Genomic DNA, 24103 nt, shown 5'->3' with positions numbered 1-24103 from the left:
GTCAGGTAAAGAAAGAAAGAAAAAAAAGGAGATATGAACCGAGCCTATGAGCCTGGGGGACACCACTGAGCATACCAACAGTATGCACAAGAGGAGTTCCAGGAGGAGACAGAAAGGGACAAAAAATTTTTGAAAAAATAATGGCTGAAAACTTCCTAAATTTGATGAAAGATTTGAATACACACATCCAAGAGGCCTAAGGAACTTCAAGCAAGATAAACTCAAAGAGATGTGTAGAACTGAGACACATTATAATCAAATTGTCAAAACACACAAAAAAAGACAATCTTAGAAGCAACAAGTGACAAGTAACTTGTCACATACAAGGAATCCTCAACAAGATTAACAGCTGATTTCTAATCTGAAATCATGTAGGCCATGGCACATAGGTGGCTCAGTTGGTTGGGATCAGGTCATGATCCCAGAGTCATGGGACTGAAGCCTGCATCAGGCTCTACACTGAGCATGGAGCTTGCTTAAGATTGTCTCTCTCTCCCTCCGTCCCTCTCCCTGCTCATAGTCTCGCTCTTTACTAAAACAAAAAAATAAAAACAAAAAAAGCACCTCCTGTTTAAAAAAAGAAAAAAGAAATCATGGAAGCCAAAGGGCATATTCAGTTCCGAAAGGAAAAAACAACCTCTCAACGAAGATTTCTTTCTTAGATGAACTATCAAGAATGAAGGAGAAATTAAAACATTTCCAGATAAATAATAACTGAAGGGGTTCATTACTAGTAGACTTGCTTCACAAGAATTGCTAAAGTGAGTCTATTGGACTGAAATGAGAGAACACCAGACAAGAACTCAAAGTCATATGAGAAATAGAGAACACTGATAAAAGTAGTGACTAAGAAAAAAAAATTTTTTGATAAAAATAAAAAAAAGTAGTGACTACGCAGGTAAATATAAAAACCAGTATTACCGCAGGTTTGGTTTGTAATTCCTCTATTGTCAACTACAATTTAAAAGGCAAATGTATAAAACAGTAATTACAAATCTATGTTAAGGGGCACACGATGTATAGGAATGTGATCTGGGACAATAACAATATAAAGGGAGAAGGACAAAACTGTATAGAAGCACAGTGTTTGTATACTATTGAAACTAAATTGGTATTATTCAAACTAGGATGTTATAAGTTCAAAATGTTAATTATAGTTCACAAGGGAACTACTACTACAATAACTAAAATATATACATACAAGGAAAAAAGGGAATCAAAGCGATACACTATAAAATAATCTAATAAATAAAAAATGTAGGAATTGAACAAAAAAAGGTACACACACAAAAATGGCAGAACTAAGTCCTTCTTTACCAACAATTTCTTTAAATGTAAATGGATTAAACGGTCCAATTAAAACAAACATTGGTAGAATGGATTTTTTAAATGATTGATCTATATGCTGTTTACAAGAAATTCACTTTAGATTGAAAGACACAAAAGAATTGAAAGTAAAAGAATGGTGATACGGGCTGAACTGTCACCCCTTCAAATTCACACATAGAGGTCCTAACCCCTAGTACCTCAGAATGTGACTATGTCTGCAGATAGGGCTTTGAAAGATGAATATGTTAAAATGAACACATTAAAAGGGTCATTTGAGTGGGTCCTAATCCAATCTGGCTGGTGTCCTTATAAGAAGGGGATATTTAGAGGAGAGCTTGATGGCTCAGTCGGTTAAGCATCTGACTTTAGCTCAAATCATGACCTTCTGGTTGGTGAGTTACAGACAGGTGTCAGCTCTCTGCTGACAGTGTGGAACCTGCTTCAGATTCTCTCTCTCTCTCTCTCTCTCTCTCTCTCTCTCTTTCTTCCCCTCCCCTCCCTCTCAAAACTAAACATTAAAAAAATAGCAGGGAATATGTAGAGACACAAGGGACATGTGCACACACAGGGATGACCATGTGAAGGGGCAGCAAGAGGGCAGCCGTTTGCTAGCCCAAGAGAGGGGCCTCAGTGTTAACCAACCTAGTCACACCTTGATCTTGGACTTATATCCTCCAGAACTATGAAAAAATAAATGTCTGCTGTTTAAGTCACCAAGCCTATGGTATTTTGTTATGGTGGCCCTAGCAAACTAATATATCAATAACCTAACTGTATACCCCGAGGAACTAGAAAGAAAAGCAAGCAACCCAAAGCTAGCATAAGGAAGAAATAACAAAGATTACATGAGGGAGAAACAGAGAATAAAAAACAACAGAGGAAATTAATGAAACCAAAATTTATTCTCAGATAAATATCGATGAAATTGACAAACCTTTACTAGATTAAGAAAAAGAGAGACTCAAATTTTCAAAACCAGAAATTAAAATAGGATACTACTAGCTATTTTACAGAAATACTATGAACAATTATATGCAACAAATTGGATAAGTCTACATGAAATGGGAAAATTCCTAGAAAAATACAAACAAAACTAACTCGAGGAAAAATAGAAAATTATAAAAAGGCCATTAACAAGTAAGGAGAATGAATCATTAATCCTACCAACAAAGAAAAATACAGAACAAATGGTTTCAAAGGTGAATTCTACAAAACATTTAAAAAATAGTCATCAATTCTGCTTAAACTTTTCCAAAACATTGAAGAAGGAATGCATTCTATGAGGTCACTAAGACACTGGAAGAAAGAAAACTATAAGGGTGCCTGGGTGGTTCAGTGGGTTAAGTGTTCTACTCTTGGTTTCAGTTCAGGTCATGATCTGGGGATAGAGCCCCATCATCTGTGGGATAGAGCCCCATGTCAGGCTCTCTTGGGATTCTCTCTTTCCTCTCTCTCTCTGCACCCCCTAGTCACTCTCTCTCTCTCTTTCTCAAAATAAATAAATATTGGGGGAAAAAAGGAAAACAATAGGCTAAAGTCCTTATGAATATAAATGCAAAAATCCTCAACAAAATATGAACACACAAGTTCAACAGCATATTATAAAGATTATACACCATGACTATGCAGAATTTATCCCAGGAATACAAAGTTGTTTCACCATATGAAAATCAACCAATGTAATATACCACATTAATAGAACAAAGGAAAACAAAACACATGATAATCCAAATTGATGCAGAAATAGCACTTGATAAAACCCAACACCTTTTCATGACTAAAAAAACCAATAAACTAGTAATAGAAAGAAACCTCAACATTATAAAGGCCATATATGAAAAACGCATAGGTAACATACTCAAGGGTAAAAGACAAAGTTTTTCCTCTAAGATCAGGAACAAGAAAGAGATGTTTGCTTTTACCACTTCTATTTAACATAGTATTGGAAGTTCTAGCCAAAGCAATTAAGCAAGATAAAGAAATAAAAAGAAGCCATATTGGAAGAGAACAAAAAAAATTATTTCTTTCAGTAGATGATATGATTTTATATATAGAAAACCATAAAGAATCTACACACAAAAAATAGCTTAAAGCAACAAACTCAACAAAGTCACTGGATACAAAATCAACACACGAACATCAGTTACATTTCTATACACTAGCAATGAACAATCTGAAAAGGAAATTTTTAAAAATCTCACTTGTACTAACATAAAAAATATTTAGTAATGAATTAAACTAAGGAGGCATAAAAAATTGTGCACTTAAAACTACAAAACATTCTTGAAATAAATTAAAGAAAACACAAATAAATGGAAAGATATTTACATTCATGGGTTGGAAGACTTAATAATGCTAAGAGGAGAACTGTTATGGTTGGAATGTTTCCCCAAAATTCATATGTTGAAGCTCTAACCTTCAATATACTATATTTGGAGATAGGTCCTTTGTGGAAGTAATTAAGGTTAAGTGACATAATAAAAATAAGGCCTGTGGGGTGCCTGGGTGGCTCAATTGGTTAAGCGCCTGACTTTGGCTCAGGTCATGATCTCATGGTTCGTGGGTTTGAGCCCCGTGTTGGGCTCTGTGCTGACAGCTCAGAGCCTGAAGCCTGCTTTGAATTCTGTGTCTCCCTCTCTTCTCCTCCCCTGCTTGAACTCTCTCTCTCTCAAAAATAAATAAACATTAAAAAATTTAAAAAACAAAAATAATAAGGCCTGATCCAATAGGATCAGTGTCCTTATAAGAAGAGACACCAGAAAACTCATTCTCTTCACACACACACTAAGGAAAGGCCAAGTGAGGACACAGTGAAAAAGCTGTCATCTATAAGTTAGGAAAAAATCTTTTACCAGAAACTGAACTTGCTTGATCATTACCTTGATCATGGACTTCTAACCTCCCAAACTATGAGAAAATAAATTCCTATTGCTTAAACCACCCATTTTGTGGTATTTTGTGATAGCAGCCCAAGCAAATTAATAAACAGTGCTCCTAAAAGCAGTCTATAGATTTGAAGCAATCCCTATCGAATCCCAGTGTCGTATTTTGCAGAAGTACAAAAACCCATCCTAAAATTTATGTGGAATTACAAGGGACCCTCAATAGCTGAAACAATCTTGAAGAAGATCAAAGTTGGAAAAGTCTCACACTTCCTGATTTCAAAACTTACTTCAAATCTATGTTAATCAAAACACTGTTACTAGCGTAAGGATAAACACATTGACTAATGGAATTGAATGAATAGCCCCAAAATGAACCCTCCCATATATGGTGAATTGATTTTTGACAAGAGTTCCAAGATCATTCAATAGGTAAAGAACAGTCACATCAACAAATAGTACTAAGGACACTGGATATCCACATGCAAAGTGATGACATTGATCCCTTACCTTATACCATATACAAAAATTAACTCAAAATGAATCAGACCTAAACAAAAGACCTAAAACTTTAAAACTCTTAGAAGAAGTCATAAGGGAAAATCTTCATGATTTTGGAATTGGCAATTTCTTAAATATGACACTAAAAGCACAGGCAGCAAAAGAAAAATATAAGTATATTTGACTTCATTAAAACTTAGTAAAAACTTTTATGCATCAAATGACACTTTCAAGAGAATGGAAATATAACACAAGGAAGAAATATTTACAAATCATGTATCTTATGAGGGTTTAATATGAAGAATATCTAACTCTATATTTATCTATCTCTATTTCTATATTTATATATATTTATTATATATATTTATATTTATATATAGATACATAGAAAGATATAGTTATATCTCCTACAACTCGACCACAACAACAAAAAAGAAAACAATTCAAAAATGAGGAAAGGACTTGAAAAGAAAAAAGGACTTCTCGAAAAAAAGATGTACAAATGTCCAATAGACACGTGAAAAGTTGCTCAATGACCCTAACCATTAGGGAATGCAAGTCTAAACCACAATGAGATACTGCTTCATGGCCTCTAGGACGAATATGAAGAAGAAGGAGGATGAGGTGGATGAGGAGAGGGAGGGAGGGAAAGAAGAAAGGAAGGAAAGAAGAAATAACAAGTGTTGGCAAGTATGTAGAGAAATTGGAACACCCTTTCACTGCTGGTGGGAATGTAAAATGTTATAGCTGCCGTGGGAAAGTTTGGCAATTTCTCAAAAAGTTAAACACAGATCGTATGAACAAATAGTTTCACTCCTCGACATATACCCCAAAGAACCGAAAACAAATACTCAAATACATCTGTGTTCGTAGCAGCATTACTCACAGCAGCCAAAAAGTGAAAAAAATCCAAGTTTCCCTCAACAGATAAGTGGATAAACAAAATGTGGTGTGTGTATATATTCTGTGCGTATACATATGCATATGAACGTTACTCAGTCATCATAAAGAGGAATTAAGTTCTGATCCATGCTACAGCATTGATGAGCCTTGAAAGCATAAAGTAATAGAAAATATGAAATTATGAAAACCCAAGTGAAATAAACCAGATGCAGAGGTAAAAATATTGTATTATTCCACTTATATGAAATACCTAAAGCAGGTCGATTGATGGAGACATAAAGTAGATTAGAAGTCACCAAGACCTGGTTGGGGGATGGGAGATGGGGGCCATTGCCTAATGGTTACAGAATTTTTCTGTTGGGAGTAATAAAAGTTCTAGAACGAGTGGTGACACAACATTGGTTAAATGTTACACAACATTGCGAATGTACCCAATGCCACTGAATTGTATAAAGATGGCTAAAATAATATATTTTATGCTATATTTTCCCACTGAAAGAAAAAAAAAAACAACGGGCTTTGTTTCCTCATGTAACTGAAAAGTTCAGTTACAGAAAGTTAGTTTCAGATAAGGCTACACCCAGGAGCATCACGGATATGTCTTTCTCCTCTTCTTTGTGCTTTCTTCTGCGTCAGCTTTCTTCTGAAGTTTCCTTACACGTGGAGGCTCCCAACATTCCTAATCATCATTGTACTTATTGAGCAATCTCAGGGGGAAGAAGGTACCTCTTTCCTCCTAAACTGGCTGGCTTAATTGCCCACGCCTAGAGCCCAAGAGGAAGGAATGGACCAACTCCATTCTAAACATAACGAGTATGGGTAGGAGAAGGTGTCTCCCCAGAGAACATCTGAAAACATAGGAGAGGAAGCTATACAGGCAAAGCCTCAAATGCCCACTGCAAGCTCCAGCCCTTCAACAAGAGCTGCTGGCCCCCAGGAGCCTGGATATTCCTCACCTTTTCAAAATTTTTATTTTTTTTAACCTACTTTTTCCCTGATGTAGAAGTTAGCCGACCCTCAAGTGATAATACCAGAAGAAGAAAGATGAGAGTCCTAAATGACCCATTTAGTGGATGATCAAATGCCTATGTCAATTAGAATTTATTAAGCTGCAAATCTGTTGCAAACTGCCTTCATTTAAAAGACAATTTATTGGCTCTCAACTCTGAAAAGTTCAGGAGTGGTTCAGCTTTCAGCTGGGCTTGATTGAGTCCTAAACAACAACAACGGAGCTTGCTTCTCTTCTCAGGGCCCTGCCTTTTACTGCATCTACATCATTCTCAGGTGTCTGGGAGCTCCAGACTCCCAACTTCTAGGGTCAAGCGGGGACCTCTGCCTGCTCTGAGTAAGAAAGAGAAGCATCAGTCTCCCAGTTTTCCCAGCAAAAGTCTCAGGGCATCTCATTCTCTCTGAACTAGGTCACATGCCCTGTCCTGAACCAATCATGGGGCTGAAAAACAGCAAAAGCTGGACTGACGCCCAGCCCCACGTGCCCCCAAAACTCAGGCACCGGTACCAAAAGAGGAGGGAGGGATGCTGGGTGACCAAAAATCAAGCAAATGTCTGTGACACCTTGTGTACTCACAGGAGTTTGGTAAAGATGGTTAGTTGGGTCATTTAGTTGGCAAATTGGGACTTGAGGCTTGATGGCTGTGCACCCCCCTTCCACTGCCCACCTCAGGCCCTGAGGTTTCTCTGAGCCTTTCTGACTCAGAACGGTATCAGTATGAGGGGAGAGAGAAGCCACGATGGGATTGGGGAGATTTGTGGTCCTATTAAATTCTATCATTTTACCAGCAAAGGACAGGTTGGGGTGAGCCTGTTGCTCAAGGTCTCTGCCTTAACCATAGCCAGAGCCCCTTCTCCAAGAATCTGCTTCTTTCATACCTGCTGAGTGACACCCACCCGTGTTAGGCCTGGTTTTCTGAGAAGCAGATGCCCGAACAAGACCAACATGCACAAAATTTATAAGAGAAACACCTGTGAGGGAAAATGGGGAGGGGGGCCATAAGTTGTAAGAACTTTGGCCCATAGTGTAGGTCTTGAGGCCAAGTGAAGGAAGAAAGGAAATTTGGGGAGAAGCATCTAAGATTGCAATGCAGTTCTAAGGAAAGTACAACAAGGCTGGTTTGAGGAGCCTTCATGCTGAAGATGGCCATCAAAGGAGTCCTCTGCCTCCCAAGAACAGGCCTGACTTAGTATACCCACCATGCCCAGTGATGAGATGGGAAGCATGGCCTTTGCAGTGGCTTTCAAGCATATCAGCTGGGCCTTGGTCATTAAATTCCTCTGGTCAAAGACCTGGCTGCCACACTCCACTGCCCAGTTTCTGTGGGGTAGATGTCTCAACTGACTGTACTGCTTGGCTTTCTCTGTCAGACTGGAACCCTGAAGCCTGAGACCAGAGATTATACACTCAGAGATCTGCAGGGGACAGACCCTTTTACATAATTGAGCAAAGGGGGCTGGAAGGGCTGGCAGACTAGAGATCCAGTTCACCCAAGGGACCTACTGCTACTTAGCTCCAGCCGACTCATGGGATTCAGGCCCAGCATGATCCCATTCTCCAGGAGAAGCCAGATTTCCGGACTTCTTTGTGAAATCACCCAATGTGAAAATATCAGCAACTAATTCAACTTTAAGAAATAAAACAAAACTGTGTGCTAGCCAAAACACAGCTCTCAGTTGTTTGTGAGAGGCCCATGTTGAGGGTAAGCTAGAGTGCTGGGGCCAGAGGTGCTGAGACAGGCCTGCAGAGAGTGGAGAGTGATACAAAGGCACAGAAGGCTGTGGGGATGCTGGGCCATGAGGCTGAAAGCAGGTCCCCCAAGAGGATCAGCTGCTCTTGACTCAGCCCAGTACCACTCTGGGGACAGCAGGTGACCTGCTGGCCTGCAGCAATCTGAGAAGACCCTGGTTCCTTTCAACCTTCTTACGTGCATTTAAGTAGGTCTCTCATAGCGAAAAACACTCACATACCTGAATTCAAAGCTATGCTATTATATATTGTGCTGTATATTATGTATGGTAGTATATTGTGCTGTAAAGCTACGGGAATCCCAACAATGTGATAATAGCAAAGAGATAGACACACATCAATGGGGCAAATAGAGAGCCCGAAAATAGTCAAGTACAAATATAAGCAACTGAGTTTTTACAAAGGTGCAAAGGCAGTTCAATGGAGAAAGAATAGTTTCTCTAATAAATGATGCTAGAACAATTAGATGTTTATTTGCAAAAAAAAAGCTCTATTCATACCTCATATTTTGCACAAAATTAACTCATAATAGATCACAGACTTAAATGCAAAATACAAACCTATAAAACTTCTAGAAGGAAACATAAAAAAAATCCATGTGACCTTGATTTTGGCAATGAAAAAATTGATGGATTGTACTTTATCAAAGTTACAAACATTTGCAAAATATACTGTTAAGAAGTTGAGAAAAAAACAAGCTACAGACTGGGAGAAAATATTTGCAAACAGTATGTCTGAAAAAGGACTTGTATCTAGAGTATATAAAGAATTCTTAAAACTCGACAATAAGAAAACAGCCCAATTTAAAAATGGGCAAAAGATCTGGACATTTCACCAAAGATATACAGATGGCAAATAAGCATATAAAAAGATGCTCAACATAATTTGTCATTGGGGAAATGCAAATTAAAATAACGAGACACTACTACATACCTGTTAGAATGGCTACCATCCAAACAAGAGACAACACCAACTGCTGGCTAAGCTATGGAGCAAAGGAACTCTCTCTTATTGCTGGTGAGAATGTAAAATGGTGCAGCCCCTCTGGAAGACAGTTTGGTACTTTTGCACAAAATTAAGCATAGACTTACCATACAACCCAGCAATCATACTCCCAGACATCCCCCAGCGGATCTAAAAATCTATGTTGACATAAAAACCTGCATGCAAATGTTGATACATTTGCCAATATGCGTGGGTTTGGTTAGACAATATCATGCAAATCAAGGACAGCCTGTTTTGGGTTTATTACTTCCTGTTTTGGGGCCTCACTTTCCTCTAACAAGGGAAGTGACCTGAGGATTCCTGAGGTGTATCCTACCCTGCTGTTGAGGGACTCAGGAATCTACAGGTGTCCCCAGGTGAAGCCCAAATATCACCTTGACCCGGCTTCATGCTTCCGGTTGCCAGATTTCACAAATAAAAGTATAGAAAGCTCAGTAAAATTTGAATTTCAGATAACAATACATAATTTTCTAGTGTGGCCATGTACCATTTGGAACACACGTGTACTAAAAACAAATTCACTGTTTACCTGAAATTCAACTCTAACTGGGCCTCCTGTACTTTATCTGGCAATCCTATTAACACACCCAGCCTTGGGAGCCTCCCTGCTGCATAAGAGGATTCACTTTCATGTGCCCAAAGAGGGAAATGGGAGTGGGGGTGTGTGGGGGGGACAAGAACCAAAAGGACAAAAGGAAGCTGGGCGAGGGGGAGGGGGCGAAATGGGAAGCCATCTCCTGAAGCTAACCTTTGCTCAAGCCTTAGGTTTGGTCTACAGTAATGGTTCTCAACCTTGGCTGAACACTGGGAGCCCCAAAGAATATTAATGCTTGGATCTGGCCTGGGCATTGGGAATTTTTTAAGCTCCCCTGCTGATTCTGCCCGACGATCAAGGGAGCCGTTTTCTTGCTGCCAACAAACCACCCAAACGTAGTGGCATAAGGCACAGTTCTGGAGGGAGGCAGGGTCAGCTGGGCAGCTCTCAGGACCTCAGCGGAGTGGCCAGCTGGAATGCCTGCCTGGGGCCCCGGCTTCCTTACAGCATGGTGGCCAGCTTCCGAAGGGGAGCCAGGTGGGAGTTTTACTGCCTTATCTCGTCCGGCTCCAGAAGTCACTGAGCATCACTTCAGCCTCATCCGGTTCATCACTAACAAGTCACTGAGGCCAGCGCACACGCTAGAGATGGGCAATTAGACTCCATCTCTTGATGGGACGAATGTCAAAGAACTTGTGGTCGCTTGTTATATCCCCCAAACGTACCATTTGAAAAAGTGGTCTCTGGGATTCATTCCCTATTCTACACTCTCCCAGGCCCAGCTGCCATCACTGCTCACTTAGCAAAGTCTGGTGGCCTTTTCAGGGTCATCTCCCTGCCTCCCATTTCCCACCCCATCTACCCCACCCCCTGCAACTGGAGTCTCAAGCTCACAACCCTCACAACCGTTCATGGCAACCCATACTCGGCAGGCCTGGGAGGCCCCACACAGGCCGGCCTTTGTGTCTCTTGTCCTCTCCACCTCCTCAAGCTCCAAGGCAGAGCCAGTCCTACCCACCAGCCCATGCTCTCCCCAGCCATGCATTGCTCACCTCCCAAATCACAGGCATGCATCCCCTTTGCCAGGAACAGCCCCACCCTCACCGTTTGCTCCCTCCCTCAGGACATTTTTCAGACCCTCTTCTGGGAAATCTTCTCTGAACACCCAAGGGTGGGTTAAACACAGCACCTTAGATTTCCCTTAACTACATGCAGGTCCTTTCACAAATTTTCTCTTAACCTGATACTGAAGTGCAACGTTCATGAGGAAAAATGCATAAATCCTATGCATAGCTTGATGAATTTTCATGAAGTCAGCATACCTGCGTAACCAGTTCCCAGATCAAGAAAATAGAACATTTCTAGAACCACAGAGGGTGAATTTCCTGCATCCCACTTTGGGAACCGGAGGGCCCTACCCTCCCACCTCCATCCCTGGGACATCCAGGGATTGGCCCTTGACCAGCTCTGCTAAGCACACTCTGTCCTAGGCACTGAGATTGTGTGAGCCAGGCTAGGGCCCTATCTTCAGAGTCACGGCCACATCTGCCTGCCCTTAGTCTCCTGTCCTCCCACAGACCTCCCCTTCCTCTTGCTTGGAGAGACAGAAAGCACCCATAGTTCTTGCAGCTATAAGCCCCCGTCCTCGAAGGAAGAAATGTTTTGGTTAATAATTTTTCATGTGTGTAAGTCCTGTCTTTGCTTTCCACTTGGATTGTAAATTCCTGTGGACAAGGAGGATTTCTTCCCTTTCTCATGAATCCAGCACTTGACACATAGCAGGGACTCGAGCAAGGCTGGGCACGGTTTAATGGCAAGAGGGGGCTCTCTGGAACCAGAGGACCCTGGGGTAAGTCTCAGGCCCTGCACTCGCAGTGGGACTTGGGTGGTCCTGTGGCATCTTTAGTTTGAGCTCTGCATCTATGAAGTGGCCTGATGCTTACACTGATCAGCAGCCCTGCAGTCCTCAGGGCCTCTGTGAGACTCGGATGGGTTAAGGGTATAAAAGTCCTGAAGAAACACTGGCTTTCCCATGCTCCAATCACGGCAGCCACACTGTGGGAGCTTCTGCCCCCAAAGACCCACACCGTGGGAGCTTCTGCCCCCAAAGACCCACAAGCAGATAGGTGACTGAAGTCAGGGCCAGCTTCATGGAGCGTGTGGTGGTCCCACAGGGACTCCGAAGGGCCCTCGACTGGACTTATGCTCCATTGTCACCATCTTCAAATTCTTAATTTTTGAACAAGGGGTCCGGCATTTTCATTTTGCACTGAGTCCCACAAGTTATATAGGCAGCTCTGATGAAAATACCGTATGAACTGACATGACACTGGGTGGGAGAAGGGAGACCCAGGGGCACGTACCAAACATAGGTCCGTTTGGATGAAGTTTAAACATAGGTAACACTCATCTAAAGGGTTAGCAGGGCTGAGTGGGGAGGGAGCAGGATGGGGGACAGTGAACAGAAGGAATGCCACTCCAGCGTGGCTCACACAGGCACAAGCCTGGCCAGCATCCACTGCTGCCTCTGCCCGAGAGAGCAAGCATGGGAGCATCCGGACGCCCCATCAGTGCCTGCGTCACTAACTCACTGTTCCAGGACAAAGTCCGGTTGTCCCAGGACTGGGAGAGGGAGGCCTTGGCCCCTCTGGTTCCCACAGTGAGAGGGAGGATATTCGCCAGGAGGAAATCAATGTCATTGGGACCAGGGAGTGGACGGTTGGTGGCTATAATATGGCAAAAATGTGCTACAACACACATATTTCTTTACAGAGCCGGTACGTAGAACAATAGCAAGGAGCTCCCAACCTGGCAAGTGACTTTGCCTCTGCTTGTGGAGAAACGAGCAGAGTCATGACAGAACACCCCAATGGCTGCACAAGCGTGGCCAAAATAAAGCGCTCACGTGGTACCCCAGCAGAAGAGAAGCCATAACACAAGTCAGCTTCAACTCACCCAACGCACAGGCTGAACCCCCTCAGGGGCGTGACGTCCTGGGCAGAAAGACCATGTTAACATCAGGAGGGTGATTTTCAAGGAGCCCGGCAGAGAGCTGGAGGGTCGCCCAGAAAGAATACCCACCTGTGACACAGAGAGGGCTCTAGAATTTGGCAGACATGAGGATTCCGGTTCTGTGTCCCGGGCAGGGACATGTCACCAGGCCTCCCCCAGCATCCCCAGGACACAACACATCCCTAGACTCTCGTCCTGCCTCAGCTCCAGTCCCCGCTGACATGACTGTCTGCTGAGAAGTGCGTGGCGAGGGGCCACGGTGTTTGTGGAGCAGAGCTAGCCGCCTCTGTTCCTTGGGCTGAGCAAAAAGGACTCCATTTGCCCTCACTGCCCCCTCTTCCCACTGCTAGGCAGGGTTATACTGGCCCAGCTATGGGGCATGTTTGTGAAGATGTGGAAATGCTTGATTCCCTCATGGAAGAGTTTCCTGCTCTGGGTGGAGCACAGCCACTGAACAGAGTGGGAGCTAGGTGCTCCCACATATGTAGTTAGCCCTGCAAAGTTACTTGGCAGAGGACGTGGCTATAGAGAATGGTAAAGGATGGAGCCATGAATGCAGTCTCCCACCTGAGGGTGAGTGGACCCTGAGAGCAGAGACCAGGAAGAAAGTTTGATCTAAGGTGGGTTGCACTGGCTGGCCCCGGGGCCATGCACTGAGGAGCTGGGAGGAGGGCCATTCTTTGGGGGCATTCCCAGCAGGGAACAGAGACCAGGGAGGCAAGAAGCCACCCAGCTGGCTGGCTGAAAGTGGCCCGAAGCTAGAAAGGAGTAAGCATAGACCCAAACGCCTTCTCCTCGTGCCCAGTTAGGGCTTGTGACAGGGAGCCTAGGCTTATAAAGGACAACAGAGCAATTTTTCCAAAAATCCAGAGCAATTTTAGATGTATCTGTCTTTACTTAAAACCATGTTTCCTGAATTTAATTCACATTCCAATGTCATCATTTTTTCTGCCATACCCATTTGCCACCTGTACTAATATTTACTTGATATTTTTATCTAACTCAGCTCATATTTTTAATGTAAAGATTTAATTTAGCAATAATATCCATGAAATCATGAGCTTATGCGCTGGTTATGTATGTTTTTACCCAATCTCACAGTAAAAGCATATAACCTCTCAGATAAAAAATGTATTAAATTGTTGAAGAAAGAAAAGTCATATAGAATATATAGAGTAGGAATCCATTTATAGAAATCAGGAACAGCCCAAACTGAAGTAAGTAGATCCCCATCTGCCCGAGGTAATGTTCAGGAGCCATCCCCAAGAGACACAAGATTCAGGAGAGCGTTCACCAAGATGCGGATTGGAAGAGAGGTGGGCACAAGCCATTGTGTTCTCTCTCAAGCACGATGGTGGCTACACAGTTCTTCATACCCTTCATATCTATTAGAAGTGACGGTTTCATGGGGCGCTTGGGTGGCTCAGTCGGTTAAACATCCGACTTCGCTCAGGTCATGATCTCACGGCTCGTGGGTTCAAGCCTCGCACCGGGCTCTGTGCTGACAGCTCAGAGCCTGGAGCCTGCTTCCGATTCTGTGTCTCCCTCGCTCTCTGCCCCTCCCCTGTTCGTGCTGTCTCTCTCTCTCTCTCTCTCTCTCTCTCTTAGAAATGAATAAACATTAAAAAAAAATAATAAAAAAAAGAAGTGGCGACTTTAGATATTCAGTATTTAGGAAAAAGGAGCAAAAAGAAACATGACTGCTGCAATGGTAGTCGTTAAGCAAAAGGCGAAACAAAATGACAAAAACTGCCTTCCTGTGGAGCACATAAAATCATCTCTTTTTCACTGCGCGTGGAAAGGCCTGGTCTGAAGGGTAAGACCCACCTGTACGACACTCATCCACCTGCAAAGTGTCTCTTGGGACACCGCTGAGTTTTCTGCACTGAGGCTTCCCGTGCTGGGCAGGGTGAACAGCAGGGACGAGGTACATGCCCCGAGGCAGCAGGGAACCCACACAGCATCAAGGTACTGGGGGAAAAGTTGTGAGCAGCCCTGGGAACCACAGGGGTTTCCAGAGGAGGCCGGTTGTTTCCCAGCTCTGTTGTCCTCTCTAGAGGGAGCTGAGGTCCCCGGGCCTCAAGCAAGTGCTGAAATTCCACGTGAACACGCCTGTGGTCGCTAGCGCCCTGATTCCTAGGGTGGAGCGTATTTCTTTGCAGGGTCTTGCCCCGTCCCCCCCCCCCCCCGTTAATAGAGCTGCCGTAGGGGGCTTGTCGTGAGAACCGCAGGTCTTTTATTGGTGGATTGGTGGGGCTACGACATCTCCGGCCAGCTCTTTTTAGCCCCCTTAGAAACCCATTCCTCAGCAAATGGTGAGTCCAAGAACGAATCAGGACCACAGATGTTAGTGTTTTGATGGCCTTTAGTTCTGATGGGGCCCAGACATCACAATGGGGGCCCTTGTAACTGACAGGGTTGCGGAGAAGGGAGCTCGCCCCAAAGGTTCCTTTCTTTTCCAGAGAAATGAGGCTATCCATGTATGCCAGGGTTTGGTATGTGTATGTGTGTGCTTGTGTATATGTTTCATCTGAACTGTTTTATCCGAAGCAGGTTAGGCTCTTTTAAGGCACAGAAGGCATACATTGATGTTGATATTTACCAAAGAATAAATGAATGAGTGGGAAGCACATATTACCTTTAACTCCACAGGTGCCCATCTCCTATTCTAAGACCAGAGCATTAGCGATACCCTGGAATCAGACAGACCTGGGATCTACCCCCTCGGTAGCTCTGGGACCTTGTGGAAGTTACTAAACCTTTCTGAGCCTCACTTTCCTGATATGGAAAATGGGGTGATAGCAATTACACCCATCTCAGGGAGTGGATGTGAGGATTAAATGAGGTGATGCATGTAAAGAGCTTAAGATATGACCTGGCACAGCAGAATCATTTGATTATTCAGTAGATGATGATGCTGAAGAAGATGTTGACAATAGTGTAAGTTGTTCCTGGTCCTTTGTCTCATCCATCTCTGTTTTTCCATGGAGCAGCATTCTCAAATATATTGGTCTCAGACACTTCACATGCTTAAAAATACCGAGGATACCAAAGACCTTTTGTTTTTGTTGATTTATTTTGGTTGGTTGGTTGTATTATATTGGTTGGTTGATATTTACTATAAATTGAAACAGAGAATTTATATAAGCTTATTAATTCACTTAGAAGTAACAATTATAAACCCATATTACGTTAGCATAAATAAAATATTCTTATTAAAAAGTAGCTTTTTAAATTTACGGTTTTCCAGCTTTGCGAGTCTCTGTCATGTCTGGCTTAAAAGCAGACGATTGGATTCTCAGATCTATTTCTGCCTTCAATCTTCTTCCATCTGCTGTTTCTGTTGAAGAATATGAAGAAAATCTAGACTCACAAGGATATGTAATTGCAAAAGGGAGACGTATTTTAATAGCTTTTTCAGATAATTGTGGATAATCTTTGATAATATACCAAAACTCAGTAAGTGGTAATTTCTTTTTTTTTTTTTAATGTTTATTTATTTTGAGAGAGACAGAGAGAGCACAAGCAGGGGAGGGGCAGAGAGAGAGAGGGAAAACATCCCAAGTAGGCTCCACACTACCAGCTCAGAACCCGGTGTGGGACTCATGAACCATGACATCATGACCTAAGCTGCAATCAAGAGTTGGATACTTGGGGCACCTGGGTGGCTCAGGCAGTTAAGTGTCTGACTTTGGCTCGGGTGATGATCTCACGGTCTGTGAGTCCGAGCCCCACGTTGGACTCTGTCAACAGCTCAGAGCTTGGAGCCTGCTTCGGATTCTGTGTCTCCCTCTCTATCTGCCTCTCCCCAGCTTGTGCTTTCTCTCTCTGTCTCTCTCTCTCTGTCTCTCAATAATAAATAAATAAACTTAAAAAAAAGTTTTTAAAAATTATTTAAAAAAATAAAAGAGTCGGACGCCAGGGGCGCCTGGGTGGCGCAGCGGTTACGCGTCCGACTTCAGCCAGGTCACGATCTCGCGGTCTGGGAGTTTGAGCCCCGCGTCAGGCTCTGGGCTGATGGCTCAGAGCCTGGAGCCTGTTTCCAATTCTGTGTCTCCCTCTCTCTCCGCCCTTCCCCCGTTCATGCTCTGTCTCTCTCTGTCCCAAAAATAAATAAACGTTGAAAAAAAATTAAAAAAAAAAAAAAAAGAGTCGGATGCTTAACTGACTAAGCCACCCATGTGCCCCAGTGGTAATTTCTTAAAGGAACTTACAATGTGGAATCTGGAAACATACTGGTATACTTTTTACACTCTTTTTCATTAAACTTCTTTAGTTTACCTTGTGCTGTGCATTTAAAATGGATTTATTTGCAGACAGCATATAGTTAGGTCTTGCTTTTTTATCCAATCTGACAATCTCTATCTTTTAGTAAACATATTTAGATCATTTGTATCTAATGTAATTATTTATATAATTGGGTTTAAATCCACCATCCACTTATTTTCTATTTATTCCGTTTGGTCTTTGTTCTTTTTTCTCCTCTCTCTTTTTTTTTTTCTGCCAACCCTTGGCTTGAGTATTTTTTATTATACCTTTCTTTATTATTGATCATTTATGCTTCTGTTTAAAATTTCATTTAATGATTTCCCTAATGCTTACATATCCATCTTCAAGTAATAACAGTCCTCTCCTCAAATATATATGCTATATTCCTTTTGCCTAAAAAACTTTCTTTCACTTGTCTTCCGATGAAGGCTTGCTGGTAACACATTCTCTCAGCTTCCGTTTGTCTGAAAAAGTCTTTTTATTAAAATAAACTAAAAATATTGAAAGATTTTCACTGGATATCAAAAAGCTGATTCTGTTATCGCTTCTTGGCCTTTTGGCTAAGATCAAGTGTAAAAAGCCGATTCTGTTGATAGTTTTAAATCTTGAGGGTGGGTCATTTTTCTGGCATTTTTATATGCCTCATAATTTTTAAAATGATGCTGAACATCTTGCACAAGATAGCGGAGGCTGAAGAAACAGCAAGTAGGCCTGGAACTGAGTCCCCCTCCTCTGCTTGGCCATTAACGTGGGCAGCTGAGGCAACTGAGTCAGAAGTCCATCTGGGTTCGGGGCGCCTGGGTGGCTCAGTCAGTTAAGAGTCCGACTCTCGATTTCAGTTCAGGTCATGATCTGACACTTGATGACATTGAGCCCTGTGTCGGGCTCTGCACTGACAGAGCAGAGTCTGCTCGACACTCTCTCTCCCTCTCTCTCTGCCCCTTTCCCACTGGTGCTTTCTCTGTCTCTCTCAAATCAATGAACTTAAAAAAAAAAAAAAAAAAAAGAAGTCAATCTGGGTTCGGTTTTTGTCATTGTTATGGTTTGTGTCGGTGTAACATCAGGTTCAGATTCCTAAGCACTAACTTGTGCTTGGGGTTGGGAAGGTCTGTGGCCTCACCCTCAGTTTGTGGCCTTCCCTGTGTACCCACACATCAGAAGCGCTCCCCACACTCTGATCCTTGACTGCCATTGTGATTTGATACATGCCGTGTCCTGGAATCTCCGAGAGAGAGCTTTTTCAGTGAACCATTCCCTCCTCCCTATGACAGCTTAGGGTTTTGTTCCATTCAGAGACTGGAAGAAGGGTCTGGAAAGTGTTTCATGCCTTTTCTGCAAGAGTGGCCAATCCTATCCTCCAGGCCTGCACCACCAAAGGCAGCTTTCTCTACCAGAGACAGTGCTCTGTCCCTAGACCTCATAAGCACGTACTAGAGGTCTCTAGAAAGTCCCCTTGAGTCTACAGGGCCCAGGGCTCTATATTCTTACATAAGTCCACACTGAGGCTCTAAAATTTGCTAACAACAACATGTGAGTTCTTTTTCCCCCTTGCATGGTACATGGAGCTACAGGTGTTCACGTCCCATCTCTGTAGGTTCTTGTCTTTACCTAGATTTCAAGCTACTTTGCTGTCCTGCAACCTCAGCTCTCTGATAAATCAAGAACATTCTTTAAAAAAGAAAAAAAGCATATATATTTTTTAGTTTTTTTAAAAAAATTTTTTTTGAAAGAGAGAGAATGCTTGCATACACATGTGCTTGAGCAAGGGAGGGGCAGAGAGACAGGGAGGCAGAGGATCCAAAGTGGGCTCTGTGCTGACAGCAGAGAACCCGATGCGGGGCTCAAACTCACAAACTGTGAGATCATGACCTGAACCAAAGTCAGGAACTTACTGACTGAGCCACCCAGGCACCCTGAAGCATATATATTTTTAAATATTTATTTTGAGAGAGAGAAAGAGCATAAGCAGGGGAGGGGCAGAGAGATTGAGAGAGAGAGAGAGAGAGAGAGAGAGAGAATCCCAAGCAGGCTTTGTGTTGTCAGTGCACAGCACGATGGACGCAGGGCCCAATCTCCAAACTGTGAGACCATGACCTGAGCCAAAATCAAGAGCTGGAGACTTAACTGAGCCACCCAGGCTTAACTGAGCCACCCAGGTGCTCAACTGAGCCACCCAAGGTGCCCCAGATCAAAGCACATTCTTGATTTGGTAGTGTACCTGGCTTTTTCTTGCTGTTAGAGTGGGAACAACGCTATTCCTCACTCTACATGCCGAGTGGAAAAGAACTGCTGTGTAATATCCATCGTGCACTTTGAACGGATTTCATAACACCGCGCACTGGTCATTTGGAAAGCGTTGGCTCATTAAGTTATTTAGAGCTTCTGAATGTCGAAGTGACTCTACGCTATCAACAATCAAATTTTTAAATCTCACCGCTGATCTCATCAGAAAAGTCTCTACCTATTGAGAAGCTGTCAAGCTCATGGTGGTAGAGTTTTTCCATAAGTCTAATATTTAACTTGAAATCCTGAATTTTATCATCGGCCACACAAACACCAGTTGTTTTCTTTGATGTGACAGGCTCATTTTATTCATTTTGCAGAAAATGTCTGTCAAACAACCAGGTCTGTGTAACCATAGTTTTATGTGTCGGGCTTTCTTTGAAGTGAAAATGATGTTCCATGAAAAAAACAAAAACAGAAACCAAAAACAAAAAGCAGCTGGTTCAGCTCACCACGTAAACACCTGCACAGCACTCACCTGGAGACCGTCACCCGGGTGGCAGGACGGCTCTGTGTGTGCTCTGCATTTGTCACACAAAATCTTAAAAAGATGAGTCCCCAGTGACCACCGTTTACTAACAAAGATTGTTACTGCTTCATCAAGGACTTTCTTGAGTAGAAGTGGATTTTTAGTTGGTGTGGTGGTGGTTACGAGCTAGCGGTGTGAAGGACACGATGACCGCTGGCAGTGTGGTGAGCGGCCGGGTGTCCCCAGCTTTACTCATACTGTTCTTGCACCCATTGGCGCAAGTGCCAAAAGAGTGTAAAAGGCAAACCACATCTTAGTATTACCATAAATCATCGTAAGTTGTAAAACAGTTTTGACCCTGTAGACTGCTTGGAAGTATCTCAGGGATCCCCGGGGGACCACACTTTGAGAATCGTATGGGTAGAACTTGGCACGGTGCCTGGCACAGAGTAGGAACTCAGTAGATAATTGTTGAATAAACAAATGCATAATGCTATTCCCGGTTGAATGCAGGTCAGGTGACTGCACAAATAGCGTCTGCAAGGCTTTCCCCAGACCCTTTTCGTGTTCGTGTACCTCACGACTCCTCCTCCCAGCTGCCTCCAGCTGGGGTGGGAACATGGCCCAGGCCTGGCTACTTATCCTCACTCCTGCCCTGTGCAGCATCAGAGAACAGTAACTGGGAGGCAGACTGCAGATCAGCCAAGCTGGGGGTTCCCACCTCCGGTGGATCATCAGAATCACCTGAGGAGATTTTTTTTTTTTTTAAGTAGGCTCCATGCCCATGTGGGGCTTGAACTCATGACCCTGAGATAAAGCATTGCATGCTCCACTGACTGAGCCAGGCAGGCGCCCTGATTTTTTTTTTCTTGTGGAACATTTCAAACCAATAAAGCAGAACAGCATAAGGAACTCCACATCATCACCCAGCTTCAACGATCAACTCAGGCTAGTTTTGTTTCATCTGTACCCCCACCTACTGCCTACCCACCTAGTTATTTAGAAACAAATCCCTACATTATGTCATTCCACCTGTACCTATTTCCTCATGTATCTCAAAGGGATAAAGACTTTTTCTAAAAATATAACCAGAACATCATCACATGTAAGGAAAAATGGTTATACTCATTCCTTTTTTTTTTTTAACTTTTTTTTTTAACATTTATTTTTGAGAGACAGAGAGAGAGCGCATGAGCAGGAGGGAGGGGCAGAGAGAGACGGAGGCACAGAATCCGAAGCAGGCTCCAGGCTCTGAGCTGTCAGCACAGAGCCCGACGCGGAGCTCAAACCCACGAACCGTGAGACCACTGAAGTCGGACGCTTAACTGACTGAGCCATCCAGGCGCCCCATAATCATTCCTTTTTTAAAATCATGGTAAGAACCTTTAACATGGTAAGAATGTTTAATAAGAACGTTTAACACTAACAGATTTTTTAAGTGCACAATACAGTATTGTTAACTGTGGACACAGTGTTACACAGCAGCTCTCTAGAACTGTAATCAGCCGACGTAATTGAAGCTTTATACCTGTTGAATGGCAACTTCCCATGTCTTCCTCCCTCCAGCCCCTACTCCCACTCATATGAATGGGATCATGCAGTATTTGTCCTTCTGTGCCTGGCTTGTTTCACTTCACATAATGTCCTCAAGGTCCATCCAGTTGTGAATGGCAGGATTTCCTTCTTTTTTAAAAGCTGAATATTTCAAATAAATAAACTTAAGAAGAAAGGGTGTGGAGTGGCTCAGTCAGTTAAGCATCTGACTCGATTTCAGCTCAGGTCATGATCTCACGGTTCCTGGGATGGAGACCGGTATGGGGCTCCTCACTGACAGTGCCTAAACTGCTTGGGATTCTCTTTCTCTCCCTCTCTCTCTGCCTCTGCCCCACTCGTGCACGTGGGCTCTATCTCTCAAAATAAACTTAAAAAAATAAATCTGAAAGGTGCCTGAGTGGCTCAGTCAGTTAAGCGTCCGACTTCAGCTCAGGTCATGATCTCATGATACATGAGTTCTCGCCCTGCGTGGGGCTCTGTGCTGACAGCTCAGACCCTAGAGCCTGCTTCAGATTCTGTGTCTCCCTCACTCTCTGCCCCTACCCCGTTCACTTTTTTTTTTCAAAAAAATAAAAAATAAAAAATAAATAAAAGCTGAATATTTCATTGCATGTGTATTTCTTTATTCCTTTATCCATAGATAGACACTTAGGTTGTTTACACATCTTGGCTATCGTGAATAACGCTGCAATGAACATGAGACCACAGATACCTATGAGATCTCCATTTCACTTTCATAATTTTGAGAAAACTTCACAGTTTCTATAGCAGCTGTACCATTTACATTTCTACCAACACTGCGCAAGGGTTCCAATCATTCCACATCTTCACCAACACTTACTTTTTTTTTTTTTTTAAGTTTATTTACCTTGAGAGAGCATTGCGCACACATGTGTGTGCAGGGTAAGGGCAGAGAGAGAGGGAGAGAGAATCCTAGGCAGGCTCCATGCCACCAGGGCAGAGCCCAAAGCGGGGCTCAATCTCACAAACCATAAGCTCATGACCTGAGCCGAAATCAAGAGTCAGACGCTCAAACGACTGAGCCACCCAGCTGCATCATCTTCTCTGACATTCGTTATCTTTTGTTTCTTGAGACTAGCCATCCTAACAGTTGTGCCATGATACTTCATTGTAGTTTTGATTTGCATTTCCCTGATGATTAATGATGTTGAGCATCGTCTCAACATCTGCTGGAAATTAATAATGTCTTAATATCATCCAATATCCAGTCAAGATTTAAATGTTATGAAATTAAAAAAAAAAAAAAACTATTGGGCCCTCCTCCAGACCTGCATGGATGCATGACATCTGTATTTCAATAAGCTCCTGAGTGGTTCTTCCAATTGTCCAGATTGGGCAATTGTGCTCCAGCCAAACACATCGCCAGTGAGGGGGCGCTTGCTCTGGACACGGTCACCATTGGTATCAGCGTTTGGTGAATACCGTTCCATACTATTTTCTGTGTTTTGAACATTTTTCCTTAAGTTATACCCCAAATTTGTCTCCCTGGAGTTCGAGCTTTCAAAATCAGTTTCCCCTGCTCCTTGATTGTCTTGCCAAAATTTGAAGATGGCTCTTGTGGCTTCTCGGGTTTTTTCTTCTCTGGCCTGGGTTTCCCTATTTCCCTGGCATTGACAAGGTCATGGGCTCATCATGATTCAGGCCTGGCTTTCTGTGCCCTGGAATCTTGCACAAGGCTGGATTTCTCGCCAAGACACCCAGTTCCCCAGCCTGTGGGCATGTAAAGAGGAAAGAGGAGGAGGTACAGGTAGAGATGAAGCAAAATGGCCATGAATTGATAATAGTAAAAGTTGGAGGATGGATATGGAGAAGGGAGTATTATACTTTCCCATCTACTCCTGCATGTGTTTATATTTTCCATAATAAAAAAGTAGAGTGTGAACAAAAAAATACCACTACATACCTATTAGGATGACCAAAATCTGAAACACTGACAGCATCAAATGCTGGCAAGGGTATGGAGCAACAAGAATTCACATTCATTGTTGGTGGGAGTACAAAACAGTGTAGTCATTCTGGAAGACAGCTTGGCAATTTCTTGCAAAACTAAACATACCCTTACCATACAATCCAGCAATCATACTCCTTGATATTTGCCCAAAGGAGTTGAAAACATGTTCACACAAAACCCACACACAAATGTTTATAACAGCTGTATTCATAATCGAAAATATTTGAAAGTAACCAAGATGCCCGTCACTAGGTAAATGGACAAGTAAGCTGTGGTACATCCAGACAATGGAATGTTATTCAGACACTAAGAAGAAATGAGCTATCAAGGCATGCAAAAACATGGAAGGAACTTAAGGGCATGTTACCAGGTAAAAGAAGCTAATTTGAAAAAGCCACATACTGTATGATTCCAACTACATGACATTCTGATAAGGGCAAAACTATGGAGACAAAAAAATAGACCAGTGGTTACCAGGAGTTTTGGGGTTGGGGGAGGGGATGAATCAGGGGGGGAGCACAGAGGACTTTGAGGGCAGTGGAACTGTTCTGTAGGATACCATGATGATGGATACATGTCATTATACATTTGTCCCAAACCCACAGGATGTACAACACCAAGAGTGAACTCT

The 24103-nt window shown here is 42.9% G+C and overlaps 1 protein-coding gene across 4 annotated transcripts in view; it reads right to left on the bottom strand.

Moving 5' to 3' along the window:
• The window catches only part of URI1 (URI1 prefoldin like chaperone), a 99458-nt gene extending 86496 nt beyond the window's left edge, over positions 1–12962 (bottom strand). For 2 of the 4 annotated variants that reach the window (XM_047834973.1, XM_047834974.1), the window contains exon 1: positions 12869–12962. The gene's annotated coding sequence lies outside the window, so the exon portion shown is untranslated. The remainder of the gene's footprint in view (positions 1–12868) is intronic. The other 2 variants (XM_047834975.1, XM_047834976.1) reach the window with 2 other exon arrangements.
• Positions 12963–24103: the final 11141 nt, after the last annotated feature.

This window comes from Prionailurus viverrinus, chromosome E2, assembly GCF_022837055.1.
Source record: "Prionailurus viverrinus isolate Anna chromosome E2, UM_Priviv_1.0, whole genome shotgun sequence".
NCBI classification, from domain to species: domain Eukaryota; kingdom Metazoa; phylum Chordata; class Mammalia; order Carnivora; family Felidae; genus Prionailurus; species Prionailurus viverrinus.
The sequence above is the reverse complement of the archived record's forward strand: the minus strand, read 5'-3'. Positions and strand labels throughout refer to the sequence as shown.